The sequence below is a fragment of the Mus caroli genome, chromosome 9, assembly GCF_900094665.2.
Source record: "Mus caroli chromosome 9, CAROLI_EIJ_v1.1, whole genome shotgun sequence".
Taxonomy (NCBI): domain Eukaryota; kingdom Metazoa; phylum Chordata; class Mammalia; order Rodentia; family Muridae; genus Mus; species Mus caroli.
In genome coordinates this window covers 100,712,919-100,719,409 of record NC_034578.1, presented here as the reverse complement: position 1 = coordinate 100,719,409, position 6,491 = coordinate 100,712,919, and the positions used below count along the sequence as shown (strand labels likewise).

The window sequence follows — 6,491 nt, the reverse complement described above, 5'->3', positions numbered from 1 at the left end:
CATCACTACCCACTGAGCCATGTCTGAAGCTCACCCCCTTTTTTTTTTTTTTTTTTTTTTTTGTAGTTCTGGAAACCAAGTTGATCTTCAGTGTAGCAGAAACTGTATTGAACTCGGTGCCCTATGTAACTATCTCCTGTAAATTAAAGCTGATACTTAGACATCTTCACCAGACCATGACAGATGAATATTCATATCAAAACTCGATTTTGATATAAATATTAGCTAGCAGTCCAAGTGTATCCTCCGAGTTTCAGTTGTCTGCCATTTTTGTTTACCCAATTTGCCCCAACAATACTGTTTTGCAAATGTTTTAACAATACATTTAAACCATCTTTTCAGATGTGAAGGTGTTAAATATTATTAGACCCATCAAATGACACAAATGCATTGGAAGCAATAGACTCTCAAAGGGGGTGGCCAAGGCACTCTCACTGCAGGAGTGAACAGGACACCTGGGGACCGCATCTTCAGTAAAAATGATATTCTTGGGGCACGCCAAGGCCTGGCAGTCAGGGCTGTCACTGCTTTAGTGTGTTGCCTGTGCTTTCTGATAGCATAAAAAGTAATCAGATTCCCTTGCACTTGGCCATGTATCTCTTGAAACACATGCTGGATGACACAGATAGTGGCTAATTCAGTGTGACTCCCAACGGTCTCTGTAGTGATGTCCTAAGATGACGATGAAATATCACATAATCTTTAATAAACAGCCCGGAGCTGCTGACTGTCGGCCTGTGCACATGCACACTCATGCTGCCGGTATCTCTTTCCTTCCCTTCCTCTCTTCCTCATCCCCTCTGCCTGCCTTTCCTTTCTCACTGCTCATTAGCAGATTGTTGGCTTATTACATAAAGGACATAATCATCTGGTTGACTTAAGGTCCCAAATTTGCTCTTTTCATTCTTATTTTTCTGTTTTATTATTTTAGTTTGTTTTCTACAGGGTTACATAAGGCTATTCCCATGCCAGTATAAAATACACTCTGAGCACATTCCCCCAACATTTTTGATGTGCTTAAGATTACTTAGTGATAGTTAAAAAATAAATGAGTTTAAAAACAACCTCCAAAGGGAGTAGTGCCATTGTCAGTCTGTCAGTATTTATAGAGTCATTCAACGCAACTTCACATGTGGTTGCTACTGAATCTGTGGATCTAAAATTCTAGTCTTCGCGATTCAGATGAGAAATCACAGTGTCTCTTAATTATTATATCGTAGTCAATCATTATAAGCTTCTTATGTATAGAGCAATGCCAATTTTATGTCTTAGCTCATGTAATAGCAATAAACTAAAAATAAGTCCTAAGCTTAGAGAACCATTTGTTTAGTGTAAGTGGTGAGAACTCAGTGCCGTGGCTGCAGGTCAGGAGGCTGTCCAGAATCACTGTCTCCACGGCTGCTCAGCATCTCTGAACCTTGTTTCCACATTGGTAAAACAGTCTCAAGGATGAGACTGTCACTGCTTGCTTTATAGGATGCTAGGGAATCCACTCTGCAATCTTTGCACTTAAGCAGCTTCTAGAACAGTGTTGTTTGTGCTCATAATTAAATACAGACATAGGCGCTGCTGGCAGATGGTTTTAACCTGCAGTCACACATGGATGTGTGGTTGACAAGGATCCAGAGCATTTGTCACATTATGTGTGGGGTGGCCATGCATAGAGATACTTTGGGGCAATGTGTGATAGAATTGTTTAGACTAAACATGCAAATAGTTATATTCCTTGGGGGTGGGCAGAGATCGTTGATGACCTTTTTGACGTAGACCACAAGGATATATTCAGTGTGCTCATGTTCTCTTGGCACTAACACAGTGATCAAGTTACGCAATCACATCAATGGGGCGGAAGGGTAAAGAAACCATAGTATCTATATACATAATGGAGATACCGTGGAGAACCATGTGTCATTTCAGGAAACTGGATGGAATCAGAGATAATCAAATCAAGTGAAACCATACTGGTAAATACCATACATTTTCTCTCACATGCAGAATCTAGAGTTTATAAACGGACATGAAAGTGGAGGGAGGCAATTGAGGGTCAGTGGGGAGGGAAAAGGGGAGAAAAGGGATAAGAATGACACATTTCACCAGAAGCAGGTGTGAAACTGTCACAGTGGAATGCGTTCTTCTGTAAAAATGATATGGACTAACAAACAAGATTTAAAAAGGAGAAATTAGGGCTGGTCACTAGCAGGCATACAAACATGGCCACGGCAACCTTTTTAATGTAGTGGCTAATGCACTGGAAGGTCCTTAACTACCATGGGATGACTGGGTAAGCTGATAGTGAAATACTAGCTTATAGTGGAAAATAACACATAAGCAGTAATGTATGATGTAAATGACTCTTCAATATGCAATGTAGGATGCAAGGCAGGTTTAGATGGGCACACACTATTGTATGGTTTATTCAAACCCAAGTTCAAACCAAGGTGCATCTAACTGATGGTGAGTCACAGAAGCACTTATCTGTGGGAGGAAGCTTGACTCTAGGAGACTCAAAGAAATGGCCTGGGTACTGGGATAGCTCTGTATGTAAATTAGGGTTGAGGACTACATGGGTGGCACATATGTGCAACTGTGTTAACTCAAGATTTAAACATTGTGGGGTGAATTGCAGAAGATGATGAGTGTCAGGAACAGTAGATGTATACTGCGTAGGAGATCAGAAGAGATATCATTCCAGTCTAGACAATAAGGAATGACATGTAATTTGATCTAGGGTAGGTTTTGAGTGTGGTTAAAGATGAGCCAAGCACTTCCCAAGTTTAAGGGACAGAGTGACCAGAGAGAGAGAGAGAGAGAGAGAGAGAGAGAGAGAGAGAGAGAGAGGTTGAACAGCAGTACATTTAGAGTGAATGATGAGTGGTTCTGTTGGGAAAGCTCTTTGAGGTGAAGGCTTGATAGAGATGTGGGCAGAGAGAAGATGGGGCCAACAAGGGCCTTGTTATATAACATGGATAATTGATAAGGTAGGAGCCTTGTGAAATTGTGACCAGAGCTTGCTTCAGGAAGCTTAGATGATAACTTATAGAAAAGAGAAGGGGTGGGAGAAAGGCAGGGAGAGAGGGTGGGAGAGACAGAGTCACAGAGATGCACAGAGTGACACTGAAATAGGGAGAGCAGAGATGGGAGCTGAGTTATTAATCAGAAACCTTTCATACTGTCCATGTGTGAGGTTATGAGAACCGGGGCAAGATGGCAGCAGCAGGGAATATCTGGGGGGGGGGGGTTGTTGTAATGAGTTTGGTAAGCTGTAATGACTGAGCTTGAAATTAAGTAAGTATGTTAAATATGATAGAAAGTCAAAGGCAGGGTCTTGGGCTGGAGAGCACAGAGAAATACTCATGGACTATTCTTGAGGATCCCCAGGGCCATTGGAGATGGGTATCAAAGATAAACTTGAGGTTTATGTCTGGGAGCATGAGGGGCTGGAAACAATCACGCTGAGATTAACTGTGAGCACGCACGGGAGACAGAATGTGGAGGGTTGGTGAGAGGCGTTTTAAGTGAGTCTTGGGGGAAGCACAGGGGCTTGCATTCGTTTGAATTCCTATAGTATTAAGTCCTGAAACCCAGATTGGGGCATAGTCTGCTTAGAAGCTGTGGCGGTTTGAATGAGAAGGCTCCTGATAAGCTCATATATTTGAACGCTTGGTCCCCAGTGGGTGGAACTGTTTGGGAAGGATTAGGAGGCGTGGCCTTCTTGGAGGAGGCGTGCCATTGGGCGTGTGCTCTGAGGTTTCAAAAGCTCACGCCACTCTCAGTTAACCCTCTGCCTTTTGATTGTATTTTGAGGTGTGAGCTGTCAGCTACTGGTCCAACCCCATGCTCACCTGCCTGCTAGCCTGCTCCCATTATGATGGTCATGGACTCCTGCCATCTGGAACTGTGATTCACAATCAAATGCTTCCTTTTACAAGTTGTCTTGGTCATGGTGTCTTAGTGCAACAGCAATTAGAAAGTAACTCTGATGAGAGAGGAGCTCAGGAGGTAGAAACCAGTGTGTCGGGAAAGGAGAGGGCGGGGAAAGCAGCCCATGGAGGCGGGACTCTTCCACCCATGAGGACTCAGAGGCAGGACTCTTCCACCCATGCTGTAGGTCTGAGATTACACTTTGTGCAGTTTTCTGGAAATTGTTCATAAATTCCTAACCAAATGTAACTCTTATTTTTAACATTATTTATGAGTTTCCTATTGAATTATTTTATAGTTTTGGAAATTTTGATTTGAATGGAAAAAACGAATATCTCCGCCTTACTCCAACCTCAGAGGATTTTGTGTTTGCTTGTTTGTTTGTTTGTTTGGCTGTTCTAGTGAACTGAACACAGGGTCTTGCTAGACAAGTACTCTACCACCCAGCTATGTTCCTAGCCCTTGGAGTAATTTTTGTTTGTCAAGAGACAGGATTTCCCTGTGTAGGAAGTCCTGGCCTCAAACCTCCATTTCCCAAGTGGTGGGACTATAGGCATGTACAGAGATTGTCTACATGTTAATATGGAGGATTACATTGGAAACATACATGCACGTGAGAGGTTAGACTTGCTACCTTCATAGCCAATGCCTCAGTGCAAATGTTGGTTAATTTTACAACCACTGGAGTGAGCCACGGGACACCCAGTTTAAAATGCTGCTTCTGGGTAAGTCTATGAGAATCTGTGTGTGAGAGATTGGCTCTTGAAGTAGTAAAATAGGTTCCTTCCCATCGTGGGTGGGTGTTGTGCCACCCACTGTAGGAAGGAGGAAAGTGCCTCCTTCCCTGATTCTGACCTTGGCCAGGGATTCACATGCTGGCTTCCCTGGGACTCAGGCTCTCACCCCTGGCTTTCCAGGGCCTCTAGCCTACTGATTCAGGTGACAGGTCTTCCAGTGCACCAGTCGATTCTCAGTTCTGTTTGTGTGGAGAACCTTGAGAAATACAGTATCCTAGAGAAGACAAAGACAATGGTAGAGAAAGTAAGATGGGCAGGGGACAGATGAAAGAAAAATGGGCTCTCTCCTTTGGAAGGAAGGTTCATGTACTGTGCTTTAACTTAGGTTGTTGTTAGCTGTGGAATCCTTGGAGGCTGTAGCATATGGCAGGTACGTAAATGAGGCTGTTAAAGTCTGGGAACATTCACAGTTCACTCAGCTGTCTCAGAGCGCTGTCTCAGAGCGCTGTACACAACTTCTTCCTGTTGGGGTGTGAGGCTTATTAGCCCCTGTTTCTCAAGAGAAAGTAGAGCAGCCCCTCACAGTGTGCTCAGACTTGGGGGTCTTAAAATGTCATTGATTTTAGTGCTTCCCCATGGTGGGAGAGACAGGCTGGAGCACATTCCCGAAGGTGGCTTTGTCATCACCTAGCCACCCACACATTTCCTGAAGGTGGCTTTGTCACCACCTAGCTTCATTTCTCAGCCAGCTTGCAGAAACGTGGTAAGGTATCTAGATGAGTGTCTGAAACGTGGCACAGAGAATTCATTTCCTGAGGAGGGCGCCCGCTTGGGAATCCATGCAGTATATTTGGCTGAGGAAGGAGGTGACCTTCCAGACTCTGGAAGATGGGAAATGCTGAGCTGACTGTGGTGTCTGGTATCGCTTGAGCTCCCTCCCATCCCCCATGTCCTCTTCTCGAGGATGTCCTGTGGTCAGTTCCGGTCAGTGCATTTCCACACCAAGTCAAGCAGACTTCTGATGTGTTGGCTATAGCCGGGGAGCTTAGAAGGACCTAACCTCGACCTCTTGACTCCAACATGGGGCTCATAATCAAGGAGGCCTTGGAGCTCAGGATGAGGTCGCATGGCCAAGGAAGGAACTGGGGCTTTTCAAGCTGAGCATCATCAAGGAGTCAGTGAGTAGGTGGGGCCTCTGAGAAGAAAAGTTTGCAGTGCACAGTGAGACTCTGCCAAGTGAAAGACCTGAAGGGAGGGAGCTAAGGTGTCAGAGACTATCTACCTAGGGCTTTAGGGGAGGTAAAGGCTAAATTGTGCCTTCTCTGTAATCTAGCTTTATACAGGCCCAGGAGATGATCTAGAGGCTAGGGGATGGTGGGGGTGGGGCGGGGAGGTGGGGAGTTGGGGAGATGGGGAGATGGAGAAATGGAGATAGGAACCCTAACATAAATTTGGCTACAAACAAGCTGTTGCTAAATCTTTACCCAACACTTGAGTGCCAAGGTCTAGAAAGGAGTGGAGTGTTCCACTTCTGTAGATAATATGTGGAGGTTAATGGATGGAGAACTAATAGAGATACTTTGGGATTTCTAGATTAAAAAAAATGAATAGTCTGAACTGTTTGCTACCTTGTTATTTCCTGTAATTTAAAAATATAGTTTTAGAGGGATTGCTGTTGTTAACCTACTATATGCTAAGACTTTTTATTGCAGGATCCATTTTGCTTACTGTAACCACAAGTGTTGTGTTCGGCCAGCAGATCACAGCCTGGGTTCTAGCCTGGAAAGGCATTTTGGAAACCTGGAAGAGAAGAGGGGCTAGGCGGCGAGAGAA

General features: G+C 44.4%; 1 protein-coding gene across 5 annotated transcripts in view; it reads left to right on the top strand.

Annotated features, from left to right (window-relative positions):
• Nek11 (NIMA related kinase 11) overlaps positions 1-6,491 on the top strand; it is a 226,816-nt gene that overhangs the window by 66,327 nt on the left and 153,998 nt on the right. The gene's annotated exons all lie outside the window — the stretch shown is intronic.